The sequence below is a fragment of the Canis lupus genome, chromosome 12 (genome assembly GCF_003254725.2).
Source record: "Canis lupus dingo isolate Sandy chromosome 12, ASM325472v2, whole genome shotgun sequence".
In the NCBI taxonomy this organism is placed as follows: domain Eukaryota; kingdom Metazoa; phylum Chordata; class Mammalia; order Carnivora; family Canidae; genus Canis; species Canis lupus.
This window is the reverse complement of record NC_064254.1, coordinates 56,812,937-56,828,674: the sequence shown is the minus strand read 5'-3', so window position 1 is coordinate 56,828,674 and position 15,738 is coordinate 56,812,937. Positions and strand designations below refer to the sequence as shown.

At 35.4% G+C, this 15,738-nt stretch overlaps 1 long non-coding RNA gene across 1 annotated transcript in view; it reads right to left on the bottom strand.

Moving 5' to 3' along the window:
* Positions 1-15,738, bottom strand: part of LOC112658675 (uncharacterized) — a 289,995-nt gene that overhangs the window by 13,499 nt on the left and 260,758 nt on the right. Inside the window, exons 4-5 of the long non-coding RNA XR_003135887.3 lie at positions 4,522-4,625; positions 888-991 (exon numbers count right to left, since the gene is read on the bottom strand). This is a non-coding gene — a long non-coding RNA (uncharacterized LOC112658675). The remainder of the gene's footprint in view (positions 1-887; positions 992-4,521; positions 4,626-15,738) is intronic.

Here is a 15,738-nt window from a genome sequence, read left to right as displayed (position 1 = left end):
CTAGTTTTGCATGTCTGAATAGATTGTCCAGTGAAAAGTTATGAGACTATTTTTCTTCCCTATTTATATTATTCTCACTTTTGAAAAGGTATGTGTGGGGACTTACAACTATCTTTGCTCACAGTGTGTGCTCCGCCTGCTAGTGAGACTCATTCTCCTGTAGTCACTTGTAATCAGAAATCTCCATTCAGGAAAACTGTCAGAATCATTATTCTATTTCATTTGTTTGGAGGAGCCAAAGGCTAGGCATTATTTTATTGGTCAAAGAATAACTTTGCTACATTGTCTCAACTTTAAAAGGTAGATTTAGAAAGTCATTGAGTATTTCCTCAACATCACCTTCTGTGTGCTACTTTTTTGTACTCTTAAGCCATGCTCTTTGTTGACTAGCCTTGACTGATTGGCACATTCTTTGAGCAAACAAATTATCCCTTGATTAAAAATGAAAACTGACAAAAAATAATTTGGTGGAGAACCTGTGCTCTCATGTTAAAACCCAGGAAGCAAGATTTTGTAATTTAATACCAAGATTACGATGAATTAATCTAATTTTTAAAAAGGATACATTTTCGATAGATTTTTTTTTTTAAAGAAAATAGAGCCCTTAACCTTGAATGAAAGTAATGTCCTAAGTAAAGGTGATGGTGCTAAAAAGATTTCTGTTTGTTTTTTTTTAAAAAGTGAAGAGGGGGAAGGAAAAAATATGTTTTCTTTATAGAACCAAAAAGATCTTCATTTTCAAATGGAAATAGCCCCCTCCTGCCAAAAAAAGAAGAAGAAGAAAAAAAAGAAACCATGTCTTCAATTCCTTTAACCAAATCAAGCAGGTATCGTGGTTTTGCAGCTTTACATTAGGTTAATGTAAAGGCTGTGTTCATTTCACTTACTGTATAATTAGGATTTGAGTCCAAATCCCAGAGTGCATATGACAGGGATTTTCTTAAGGCGACTATCTGCTCTTCTCAAAATGGTCTTCTTATTACTTGTGTTTCTAAAATCAGGAAAGTGAGTATAAACAAACAATAGATGACCTTTATGAGTAAAACATCTGAGCACAGAAAGATTAATCGACCTCCATCAGCCAGTCATTAAATCAAATAGGAGCTTTTCTTGTACTTTTAAACCTCCGATTTACAGTCAGGCCAATTGTGTAAAAAGGCTGGTAATACAGTGACGCCCAATGCCACTGGGCTTTAGAAAGCTGACAGTTCCTGTAAAATAGTCATTAAACAACCTCTAGAAGAGACTCATCAGCAGATGCCCCCAGGTGAAGGAGAGAGAAAGCTGAGAGAATGAAGGAGAATCTAACATCTTAGCATGACGGAATTAAGCAGAGCATATTATGCTGATTTCCAGAGCCAGCCCAGTGATTTAATTTTCAGAGCAGTTCCTTTGATTGTAGCAACCATTTTATGAAACATTAATAAAACTTTGTGTGTGCGTGTAACACACATCTCTTTTCCATTTCATTAAGAAAAAGGAGTCAACATATTTAAATTTGCTGACCATTAATTCTGTAAATGCCAAAAAAATTTTGCTGTTGTTGTTGTTGTTATTTTTGAAAAAGCGAAGAAGCAGAATGATATAGCTCCCATTGTATTATTCCCTAGTAAGCACAAAACAGGGAAAAAGAAATAAAGTACATAAAGTTATTACATGTAAGTCCATAGGATTTTACATTAAGACTCTGAGCTAAATCACTACTGTAATGTATAATCCAAATGTGATTTTTGTACCTCCTGTATAATGATGTCTACTGTGCATCCAAATTAATTGTTGTAGAATACACATTGCCCTGTATACTAAGTGTTTATCAAAGACTTCTAAGACAAATACATATTTCTGGATCCAGATACCCAGTGGAAAGTTGTGTCTAATGATTTTTGTTATACATTTTAAGTAATAGAGATTCACAGATATGAATGTTTTAAAGAAGAAAGGGACCTTTAAATAATTAATACAGATGTGCCTTACTTTGCAGAATAGGTATATTCCTGAAATATGCATCATAAAACTATTTTCCTTGCAAGTTAACTTATATTTTCTCATTTATTTCCATCATAAAACTAAAGATCCATTCTCACTGAAGTAATTTTTGGCTCAAAGACAATGATCACATTTAAGAATGAATCAACCCTTTTAAATCGGTGGTAAATTTTATATTCAAATCTAGTAATTATCCTTTGCCTGAGCTTTTTGTCACAATTCTCTCTTGTCTTTCATGACACAACCCTTATTATTTTAACTTTATTGTTAGATGCCTTGTATTCCCCACTCTACCTTATTTTTAAAGAAATAAGCATACAGAAATGATAAATAAATCAGAATATTCTTGCAAAGTAACACATAAATATAAACAAGATTTTTGTTAATAAGTAGTTTTTTTTTTAAAAGCCCACACTGTCAGTCACAGCAAGAATATGAATAATGTCACAGCTAAAGCAGCTCTAGAGGACATAAGGGTCCCAGAGACCTGGGTTCACCACCAATGCTGCAGATGACTCACCACAGACCTGTCTGGGTACTTAGCCTCTCTGAGACTTGGCTTCCTCATCCTTAAAATGCAAAGGTCACATAAACGTTCCCCCCCACACCCCCATCATTATAGCTCTGGGGCCTGGTTAGTACTTTCTATGGTTCTTGACATCTTTATTAATAAAAATGATCTTGTTAAACTTTTGGTAGTCTTTCTTCATGGCAAGATAGATGCCACCAAAAAAACCATGGCCACTCTTATATGCAAGAGAGCCATTTCGCAAATTCTGTGTGTGTGTGTGTGTGTGTGTGTGTGTGTGTCCGTGTTTAATGGATATTACTAGTATATATAAAAGTCTGCAAAGGATTGTCAGAATTTGCTTCATTTCATTACACCAAACATGTTAATTAACTCTTTGAGTTCTATATTCTTACGAAATGAATAACCTGTTGGCAAAATCATAAAGGTTCACATTTAAGCCCATACCTTAGGCACTTGCTAATCACCAACTGCAGAATACCCATAAGATTAAGCATCACACATTCACAGAAGGAAGGAAATGGAAGTCAGTTGTTTAACTGACTTTCATCTGGGAGAGATTTTATTAAGAGCCTCTTTCCTATATGCCAAGATATGAATGCTTGAGTATAATTCAATTTTATACAAAAGAAAATTCCATTCAAATCTAAAGATAGAATATTTCTATTCCAAGTTACTTTCCACTGAATTACTGAGAAGAATTGAAAGATAGCAATCCAAAGTTCTAAATGTATGAAACAAGTCTTCAAACAGTTGAAAAATAACATTCGCAAATTCTTGGGGTCATGGATGACATTGGAATAAGGCCAATCGTTCAGCCAGTTAAAGTTAATTCCATGGTGTGTAGTGGGAATACGGGCATCTTGAACATACTGGTAACAAACTGGGTTGGTGTGTGTGGTCATTTTCCTGGGATTCTTTTAAAAGGGAAGCATAGTGAAGGACCCCCAAATGGCAGTCCCAAGATACACAATCTACTGGGCTACACTTTTTTCAAAAGTTTAATCTCCATTGTTAGTCCTATGAAGAACAGCCCTGCCCTCTCTATTTTCTTACAGAGCTGCTTTTGATGGAAAACTTTGTGGATGTTTGTGATATTGCTCAGAGCCCATTGGCAGATGAGCATCTCTTGCTGTGGCCTCCATCATTATTTGCCTGTCTTGTCTATTAACGAGCACTATCATCCCATCGTGGGATGACAGCTGCAACACGTACTCAGGCGCAATAAACAGCTAAATGAGGCGCACAGCAATTTCACTTGTCACCAGCGCCCTCGGCACGACTGGCTGCACAGCTTGATGCATAAATTCATGAGGCTGTTGCATATGATGGAGTATGCTTGGCTGAAAGAGGTGATGGATAGCAGGGCAGCTAAAAATGGCCATCACCTTGACTCTGTCAGGACATTTTTTAAAACTACCCCATCAGCTTTCTTGTATTCAATGCACTATCATAGCACAGAAGACTCTAAGGTACTGATTTGATACTTTTCTTCAATAAAGACTTTTGGGGAGTTTTCTCTAAAAGGAGGTACCATGTACTGAGGTGGGTACATTTATTCATCATTAGCTCTGATGCTGCTAAATTAAGTTGTGTGTAAGAGTAGAATTTACTACTGCATAAAAAGCTCAGAAATTAATTTAAGTCTTAAATAATGTGGGCAAACAACATGAGCTTTTGAAAATATTTCTGAATCATATGGTAGAGCAGTGGATTGGCTAGCATGAGATTTGAAGAACTTGAAAATATGGCATGAGAATATTCAAATACATAGACTCCAGAGACAGAACTCGTGTACAACTCATTACAACATTGAATAATATTCCAAGGCACATCATTACAGCAGTGTTGGCAATGCATTTCCTAATTAATTTCCAAAACACAAGCAAGGACTAATACTTTATAAAAGTACCTCCATCAAAGAAGTGCTATATTGGGGACTTTAAAAATAACCAATGATACATGCATTCATTTTCCCAACAATGTCCCTTTAATGTCTTACTTACTCCAGTGTCTGAATTTAAGCCAGAACTCCAACCACAATACTCAGGGCCCTGGGTGTCTCATTGAAACGGGCTATACATCCTCCATCTATGTTAGTGGAAGTCATCTAAGGAAGACAAATATAAAGGCAACAAAATCAATGAGGCAGTTTCCTGCAAAGCTTTATGCATTAATCTCTATCACACAGAGATATATACGCACACCAGGATAAGGGAAGGAAGTCACTTGTTCTCTAATAAAAGAGAAAACCCTTGATAATAAGCAATTAATAAAGTTGTCATGATTAGTTATGCAACTATGAATCAACATGTGCAGTAAAAATGACCACTTTCTATAGATATAAAATATCTATGATTCAATCATAGTGAAAACAGTCTTTAATATGGGTGGTTACGAATGATTTTTACAGCTACTTTGATTTCTTTCTTTCGTAATAAGGTAGGAACTCCTGAGCAACAGTTACTCTAACAATTTAGACACATATATGCTAGATCAAAGAGCAAGTTTATTAGCCATTACTATTTTTGTTCTTATCTTCCCATATCCAAACTCATATTTCTCAAACTCACAAGTCCTAAATCACCTCAATCTAGGAAATTATTTTGAAAAGAAAGCTGGAGAAAGGTACAATCTGTGGGAGTAAATTTTATTACTAATGTGAATCCAAAGTGCTGTACAAATGCTGAAGAGAAGTTTCCAAATACAGAGGAGGAAAAAACTTTGAAATGGTTTGAGCGGTGGGGGCCTTTTAAAGAAGATAATTACATGGCATGATATCTGGTGATATCCTTAACATACTGCTCTAATAGGTAGTCACCTGACTAATTCCAGGACGAGGTAGATTTGATGTAGGGAAGGAGGCGTGGATGTTGGCCTTTGGTGGGAAGGGACAGATGAAGAGGAGAAACTTTGAAGGAGTTGGGAAGCTTAAGAAAATTCCCTATTAGTAAGACTGAAATTAGAAGGCACTGTGAACTAATAAGGATAAAGACAACAATATGTATTGTATACCGTCTTTAAGCCAAGCATTGCAAGACTGGGATGAGGACATGGTAAATGAGACATTACACTTATTTATTAGGACATGCTAAAAAAACTCAATAATAAATGGTGATTTATCACAAAAAGGAGAATATTTAACATAGAAATTGATGTCAAATATTCATGATTGTATGAATCTTATTGTTTCCTAGAAATTACTACAAACTTAGTGGCTTATACATCCATTTGTTATCTCACAGTTTCTGTGGGGCAGAAGTCTATGGTGGCAGGGCTGGGTCTGTGCAGGATCTTCCAAGGCTGAAGTGAAATTGTAGCTCATGGCTCTCTTCCAAGCTCATTCCTGTTAATAACAGAATAGAGCTCTTTGTGGTTGTAGGGCTGGGATCTACCTGTCATTTGTTGTCTCTGCCTGTTGGTCACTTTTACTCCCTGTGGCTACTCTCCTGTCCTTGCCTGTGGTGGCAAGTTGAATCCTTCCCATACTTCAAATCTCCCCTACTTCTGTTTTCCTCTTTTGCCATCAGCCAGAAAAAGATCTCTGCTTTTAAGGGTTTGTGTGATTGGGTCAGGTCCACCTAGATAATCTTCCTCTCTTAAGATCAACTGTGACATAACAACATAACAGAACAGAACATAGCTAAGCATAACTATGAGAATGATAGCTCATCTGGTTTATAGGTTCTGGGGATTACAGCAGGAAATCTTTGGGGGAGATATGTTAGACTCTGATTACTACAAAGATGAACAAAAGTATCAGAATATCAAAGATTGGATTTAACCCTGCACTTGCACAACTGACCTGACTCACTTCTTTACCTGAACTCAACCATGTTTCTGATCAAACTTTTTTTTTTACAAAAATAGCCAGCCAGCCTTTGAGTCCTAAATCACCAATTTGATTTTTTAAAATATTTTATTAAGATATTTATTGACTGATACAACCTCCCCTTTAATTGTGCACCCACAGTGACTGCCTCCATCACCCCATATGAGTCTCAGTCCTTGTGTTTCACCTCTACCTTCTCATTCTCCACAACCTCGTAGTGTGGCATGATTAGTACCTATCACTAATGGGGACACTCAGAGAAGAAAAGTAATTTAGTAACGTTCATATAGGTCTTAAAAAACAGAGCTGGGCTCCTAATTTGGATTCATCTGACTCCAGAAACCATTCTGTTGTCAATTCATCATGAGGCTTACCAGGAAGGGTTGAGAGTGGAGGCTATGTCAGAGACTCAGAATTATGGACACAGAAGTCTTTTATCCAGCAGTCCCACACTATTGATTTAAATTATTAAAACTTTGCAAGCCTTGGGCTGAGATAATAAGATCTACCTTTTATAGTTTTTGGAAGGAGGGAGTAACAAGACTATACATTCTTGAAGTTCAAAGACATCTTCTTTGATGTTGTATATAACAAGCACACAATAATTTTATGAGTAATATTGAAGAAACGAGTGAGATAAAATAATATAAAAACTCTATGATCTATGAAGTACCAGACAAGTATGATATCCTTTCTGTAGAAACATTAGATGCTTTAGTTAGGGAAATATCCAATTCCTGTGATGTCTTATGGGGTTGGCTCCTATGATCAGTTTCCTTGATATAATAGTTTACTAAGGCCTAGATTGTAACATTAGACAAACACAATGGTCTCAAGTTGGTCACCTGTGCTCTCTAAATTGGTGACACAAAACTGAGCGATGTGGTGACTAGAACTGGTTGTGAAAAATTATAAACCTGGAAATCCCTCAATACAAATTAGCTTTTATTTATCAGAGTGCAGGTTCTGTTGCATGGCAGCTATTGGTTAGGAACCAACTACTGACCACCCAGTTCAATCAAGGAAAGAAAGAGGAGAGACAGAGAGAACAGGGAGAGAAAGACACAGAGTGGGAGAGAGAGAAGGAAGGAAGGGAAGAAGGAAGAAAGGAAAGGAGGGAAGAGAGGGAGGGAGAAGGGTTATCTTGGATAACCCAGATAATTAGATAACATGATATTCTGAAATTCTTAAACCAACTCCATAATTTAGACTTTAGAATCATTTGCATTTATTGAACAAATTTCTCAGGAACATTTTTATATTGATGAAGTATGTCTTCTTCTATTGAAAAAAAAAAAAAAAGGCAATCTAACCTAAATGAACATCAGCCAAAGCAGAGTGCAAAATGTTGGAGAGGAATCAGGAGCTCTGAGCACATTTTATACTCGACTGTCTTGGCTAGGGTAGGGCTCAACAGTAGTGTGCTCCAGATGATAGATTGGAGTTATACTTGGCTCTTTATGGATATGGCTGATATCTGGCTGTCCAGAAACCTTTTATTCCTCTGAATTGCCTTTAAATTTGAGAGAAAATGCAAATACCTATTTCTTTTTAGAGAAAGATTATTTCACTGCAATTCATTTTGAATACTCCTGTTATGCTCTCTTCTATTTGCTGTATTATCTAGTTATATATATATATATGTGTGTGTGTGTGTGTGTATATATATATACATATATATAGCCATATATATATTTAAAATATGAAACAAATTATATTTACCTTGAACTTTTATTAATTGTGCATTTTAAATCCATAGATAAGCAAATAATAGATTCAGGATGCTAAACATAGTAAAAAGGATGTAACTTACATTTTATGTATGCATATATGTTTATAAACATATCTTTTTCATTCTTTAATTTCATTCCCTCTTTCTTTCTTTACATATTGACAATGAGGTGGCATCATTTTTATATAATACCACACAGACTATACATATGTATAGTTTTTAGGTGCGATGGCTTGAGTTAACATTGTTTTTTCTATTAATGTCCTCTCTAATTTGTCTTTTTTTTTACTTTATTATCCTTTCTCTTGATTATTCTATATTCCTTTTACTACACAACAATGAATTTTTCTATTTTAGGAGTGATGGAGCAGAGCTACTCTAGCTGAACCTGATCCAGATCCCACTTCAAAGTAACAAAACAACCAAGTAGTTACCTTGGTATGTTCCAGAATGAGAGAGCAAATTTAAAAATCCGGATCCCTTGCTTAGCTCCAACATTAGTCCTCTATCATAGATCTGATCATGTCATGTCCCTGACTAAAACAATTCGATGACTTCTCTATGTCTTTAGGATAAGGATAGGTTCTCATATGGCCTCCAAAGCACACTTAGGCCTGGCTCTGCTTCTGCCCACTGCTTCCATGCCATTTTCCTAATTGCTCTCTACCCTGTAGCTATTCTTGATTTTTCCCATTTTAACCCACGTGGACTAAATATTCATATGGATTAACTCATTTAATGTAATACTCAAAATAACTTTATGAACGAGATAGAACATTAATCTCTATAGATGTGAAAAAACTTGTAGGTACAGAGAGGTTAAAAAACTTTCTAAGGATATAGAGATAAGAAGCCACAGAACTAGGATCTTGACCCATAGGTCAGCATTTAAGCACTCCTAGAAATTCCTATGAAGAAATTCTATTTTGTTGTTGTCTAGTTACTTGGAAAAGCATCTTTGGAAAAACAAGCATAATTAACCATTTTCCATGCAGTTAATGTCAATATATCAGTTTTCCAATTACCTTCTTTAAGAACTTATTTATTCCCACTTAGATCTAGTTTGATGTGCATTTCTTGTAAATAACTCCCGATAGTTTACAGAACAATCCCTCAAATATCCATAATGAATTTGACATCTTTTCAACATGTGTATTCTCAAATTATTCATTAGTTTGTATAGAATTTTTGAGACTTGATGATATTGATTAGTTTGTACAGTAATTTTGAGACATTATGACTATGATGATCAATGTTTCTGGCAAATGTTCATCTACAGGAAATCCAAATTAAAAGATGTCCTTCTAAAAGGCTATTTGCCCAGAGATAACTCTCTTAAATAGACAGGAAAACATCAAGTAAGATTGGCTTATCACTTGAATATTATAATAGCAAATGACAATTCCTGAGATATGACAAGGAAGATAACTGTGATACTTTTGTAATGAAGTATCAATCCCTATTCCCTCCTCCAATGACAAAGATATTGCATACTTATTAATGAATTCTTTACTCCTTACTGGTAGGGAGCATTTTTAGTGAAAGTTACTTGGACTTTGAAATTTATAGGCCTTGCTCTATTGATTACTAGCTTTTTCCCCCCAGGCAAGTTAAACTTTCTTAACTCTAATTTCCTCATTTATAAAATGGGTGATTTTACTTGCCATGTAGGTTATGAGGATTAAATGAGATAAGAATTAAAATGTATAGCACTGCACTGACATATATTGGAGGTTGTATACCTAATACTGTCTTTTTAATTTTAAAAGATTGTCCAGAATATATTGAGAATGGTCATTTCTTTTTAAAAGTTATTCTAGTCTTCAGTATTGCTGCCAAGTATTGTACCCACACAAAATAAGAAGTGACAGCATAGTGTTGAGATTTACGGGTAACATGAACACTCTGATCACATTTTTTTTTTTTTTTAGAATCTAGATTTCCCTTAAATAATTATAGATTTCAGATTTTCTCAAAATAAATAAGTATTTCTTGTCTGATGCAAAATACAATTAGCCAACTTAGTTTTTGGTTTGATAAAGATGGCTACAATAAAATATATAGAGGGTCCTAAAGCCAAATATGAACTAGAATGTCAATAATTAATTGGAATATTTCAAAATGTATGTACATTAGATAAGAGATAGTCAAGGTCAGAATGCTTTGATTTAGGGATAGACTTTTGGTACTTAACATGAATACACGGCAGTATTTGACACATACAACAATATAAAAAGAAAGGAAAGTTCAGGAAAGAATTCTGTGTTTATATAGAAATATAAATCTGGAAGAAATGTTTCTAAAGATTATTGGAAGATGAGTTTAAGAGTTAATAATCTAGCCAAAACATGAGTAATCATTAAACCTTCAATTATCCCTGCATCTACCCCAATACCTCATACACTATAAATGGTCAATAAGTAATGCATAGCAAAGGAATGAATAAATGAATGAATACATTTACAAAAATGATATTCCATTCTTGGAATATAAACCTTCCTCCACTCAGAGGTGACAAGATTTTGTAATTCAAGACTCAACAAAAAGAAACTGCATTAAGCTATAACTTCTAAACCAGTATATTTTACCATTGTATGTTGGTTAGTTATACAGTAGAGCTCCTCAGGGAGACTACGGTAGATTCAAATCTAAACCAGAATCACGTATTCAATAAAAAAGCACACTCTCTTTCAGTGAGTGGCATTACAAGGTCCCACACACCCACTGTGAAAATCTAAGCTGGCATCTATTCTACTTCTCACTAGTCCTTTTTTTTTTTTTTAAATCAAGAAGAGATGCTGTTTGACTCTATAATATCAAAGCCACATTTTTTTCTGATCCTAGATTTAGACCCGTGCAGCCTACTCTTAATTCAACCCACCTTTCCTATTTCTCTCAATTATTATTTTTCACAGGTCTGTATTGGTCATTTCATTGCCTTGTTAAAAACTCCTTATTTGTTCCTTTTTGCTAATATTTGTGTTCTTTGAACTGTGCACCACAGTTTCTAGGGGTCTTTTGAGAAGCCCCAGGGTCTCTGGGAATGGAGAGGAAGAGAGATTGATGGTATGCTGCAGGGCAAGAGTCTAGGCCTCCAACCTACTTCAAACAGAGAAGCACTACTTTTATCTGTTCCATAGATGAGGCTTCTATTTAAGATGTTATTTGAGGAAAGCCTAAAAACCTTGAAAACTATTGGTCTATCTATGGTCTCACTCCCGTTCAAGCCCCAGTTATGGTCCTTCTCCAATAAGTGACAGCACACCTGTCCAGATTCTCACTCCACCATACTTTTCTGTGTTTCACGGACTGTGTTCTTACCCTCAGGTGTCATTTGAGTGCTCTTCTCTCTCTAAATCTCCCTCCAGTCCCTTCTTGTTGAATCTCTAGTACCCTTCAAGGCTGGTTCAAATGCCACTTCCTTCTTTTAATCCTTGAAACATTCCCCCCTCAATTTTTGGAATCTTAATTGCTTTTTTTTGAACCTCTATAATAACCATTAAGATATTTTGCTTGTGTATTTGAATACATGTTTATTCACCCATGAGACTATAAGTTCTGATGTCAAAAACCACAATAAATGCAAGTTTTTGTATTACATGCTCATATTTAGCCCATTTAAAAAAATGTAAGTAATACTGTACATTTCTTGGTCAACTTTATTTAATTATTGAAAAAATCTGTACTGTTATACTCAATGTTGAGTATTGTGCCATGTATTTTTTAAAGGGATATTTAAATGAATATGGCTAAAATTGATCTTACTCATCAAAACTCTTAAGTATGCCAAAGAGGGATCATACTCCTGCATTTTTTTTTTAAAGATTTTACTTATTTAGAGAGAGAAAGAAAGAGCATGAATGAGGTAAGGAGAGAGAGAATCTTCAGCAGACTCTGTGCTGAGTGTGGAGCTAGAGGTGGGGCTGGATCTCATTACCCTGAGATCATGACCTGAGCCAAAACCAAGAATGGGTGGCTTAATAGATTGTACCACCCAGCTGCCCTCCTCCTGGTTTTAAAGGTGTGGAAATTGCAGGACTAGGAGATTAAGTTATCATTGTGGGTTTTTTTTTATTTTTTCCCTTTGCACAATGGATCTAGGGAACAAATATGATATCCCATTTTCTCTACTTAACCCACCAGAGAGCCCTTATTTCAGCCTAACTTTGCTCCCCCCAGCCCATGTTTTCTTCAGAATGTTTCTAATAACCTCCACTTAAATTTCCTTGAAAAGTTTTCTCCCTTTCCTTGGTCCGTGAGCACCTTATGTTTTGTGGGATATAGTCTATACGTGGATAAGGCATACATATTTAGTTCTTTCTAATCTTACCTCACATCAGCCCTTTGAGCCCCTCAATCATTTTTGTAGCTCTCTCTGAATTCTCTCCAGTATGATGACATCCTTCTGGTACTGAGGTTTTCATAAATGGACACACTTGTCTGACTCATGATGTGTTATCGCTGCATGTGCTGCCCAAACAGTTTTTATAAACCACTCTATCATCCTGGGCAATCTCATACTAATTTTCTGTAACGATCACTCCCAGGTCTCATTCAACATTATCATTTTCCAAGTACAGTAGCTCCATTTCCCTGATTATCTGTGAATTTTTCATCCAAGATGCATTACTTTACATTTTTCAAAGCCTAATCTTATTTTGATATTTCTGACTCAAAGCTATACCCTCTCTATATTCATAAATGTATTTTCCGTTAAAGCTACTACATACGAGCCACCCAAATTTTGTGATATTAGTAAACTTAATATATGATTCAGCAACCCTCTGTAATTATTAGTCTTAAATCAAGTTATATTATACAGACTCTTGCCATTTTTCCTTATCTTTCCCCAACAAGAAAATAAATACAAATCTTAGGGAGTCTCACCACTCGGTCTATTGTCATGTGTTTTATCTCTTGCTTCTATGCTTTCACAGAGATGAGTGACTGACACATCACACATTTCCCGGCCTGTTGGGGTTAGTTTTCTAAGCCATATTTTTAACATAACATAAAAATACACATCCAGCTATGTATTACCTCCTATGTTGCATACAAATTATTTTCTTTCCCGTGTTTTACTAGAGTTTGAAAGCTGTGATTCAAGAATGTGTTACATTTAAGTTACTCTATTGGATAAAATGAAAGAATTTTCTTTTACACCCCTGTTTACAAATAGAGAGAAATACTTCTTTTTAGGACCTATCCCTTTATTCATCTTAGTCTGACACACAAAGCCTCAGAATCCCTTCCATACTTCCTTCTAAAGTGTTCCTACCCACAGATTAAGCTGAGGGAAGGGGGCCCAGGTGATCCCTTAAGCATAAAATGGATAATGCGTTGCTCTTTAGACCTGCGGTAAATATCGGACACAAAGGTAGCCCATCTGGAAGCCTACGAGGTAGTCTGATGCAAGAATTCTGTCCCTACATGAATATAGTGATGGAACATATAGTAATATCTTTATATATCTGCAAGGGTAGTAGAAGTGCTGTTATTAAAATTTTATTAGTAGAGGAATTGAGATATGAAGAGTTTGAATGGCTTCCTTAATTTTACACAAATCAGCCAGGAGGAGATTTTTGCAGCCACCAGGAATCAAATATTGGTAACTGCAGGAAAAGCTCAGAGTTAACCCAATATTGGATTTCTATTGACCGCATAAGTCTCTCTCCTGCTACACATGCCTTTTAAAGTCAACGCTTGGGGCCACCCAGGATTGTAGTTTACTGGTAGCTGCAGGACTCACTCACATTGTGGGTTTTTTTTTTTTTTTTTTTTTTTTTTTTTTTGGTTTTCATACGATTTCCATTAGAAGCTTGCAAGATCATTCTTCTATTCAGGAGGATGTCGTCTATATTTTATCCGGAGTTTTTAGATATTTTGTAGCAGGAAAATTTCAGGGCATCTAGTTTGCTTATTTTGCTGGGAGAAAAAGACTGCAGTGACTTCATGCATCTGTCTGTATCTCTGCCCTAGATGTGTTTGAGGATGACTTTGCTGGTATCCCATCTGCCAAACGATGAATGCAGGTGGCAATAAATATATTTTAAGCAAATTAACAAATGAATTGATCCATTTGACTCACTGACTAAAAAAATAGGTCAATAACAATTCCTTAGAACCTCTATTTATTAAGCAGTACAGTCTGATAGAGATGGAACTCAGATGGAACTCAGAAAAAGGTAGGGCACCTCCGTAATGAAGACCTACATCAAAGTCTTTTGGCCCATCCTGGGTCATGGAATCCTTTGCCTTTCTAAGGAAATCAAGGAAATCCTTTCAAAGAAAATACACATACACACATAATGTATTTGACCTACGTTTCATTAAGTTCACAGTTCTTGGAAGCTCATCCACAGATCCCCAGGTATGTGTGGCACAGCCAAGATTCCCCCACCCCAAGAGGAGTCTGAATAATTTGTAGCTACTGGTATTATTACCCCTGGACACATGGCCACATCTCTGTTTTCCACAGTCACTTAAAATCTCCCAGCTGTCACTGCAACATCAGTCTCAGAGTCACAGTCAAAAATGTCTGATGGTCTCTGCCTGCATTACACACCTAAAAGACTGGATGCCAAGCAGTTGGGGGAGGGAACAGCTACTTCTTCTGAGCTTCTGTTGGAAACCCTACCTCCCACTTATTTGGGCATGGTCTTCTAGGATCGGAAGGGTGTTTTAATCTGCATGGTCAAAATAAGAAATAATCTCTAGGATCCTCACAAACAAAAGCAGAAAAACATAATTCTTGCGAGGCTGAAAAAAAATTACCACATTTCACTATTCCAGTCCAGTGTTAATATGTTTCAGTATTTCCTTCATTTTCCCCTAATGATAGTTTTCCTTTATCATTGCTTTATCTACAATTTTGGCTTTACTTTTCTCATTTAGTATCCATGTTATACAATAAACAGCAAACTATAAGCTCTATAATTATAAGGAGTTGTGTTATATACCTAACTATCTGTGTATCTATCAAAAAAAATCTGCCCATCTTTTCTTAGAACAAAATACACTATTATATTAATAGCATTTATGTCTAGATAACACAATTTTAATTGTTATATTTTTCTGTGTTCTGTGGCTCTTAGAGTGTGTCTTAAGGTTTCTTGTTTACAAAAAGAAATGCAGTAAAAGTATCAAAATAAGTCATATCAGTTTCCTTATTTCCATCACATGGCATCTATAATCAATTTTCAGTTGTAGCATAATTTCCAATGAGTAATTGAAAGCAGAAATTAGCTACTACCTTTTCTTTTGCTCTCATAACAATTCATTTTTTTCTATTTTTGGATTACTTTCCCAAAATTATTTCCATAAATGCAGTTGTTGGCTCAAGGGCTGCAAATATTTTATTGCTCTCAATAGACTGCCAAACTACTTTCCAAAATCTTATGCCAATCGATAACACCACCAACAAAGAATGCAAGGTAATAATTTCATGGCCTCCTTGTTTACATTTGTAATATAATTTAAATTTCTGATAACTTAATGTAAAAAAAAAGGCAATTGATTTTTGTTTTACTTTGCCTGCTCCTGATTATCTGAGCCAGGTTTAACAAGTTCCATATTTATTTATAAACTTTTGCATTACCTTTTATATTCTATTTTGTGCAGTTTCTGTCCTACGCATATTCTTCAGTATCATACATATGT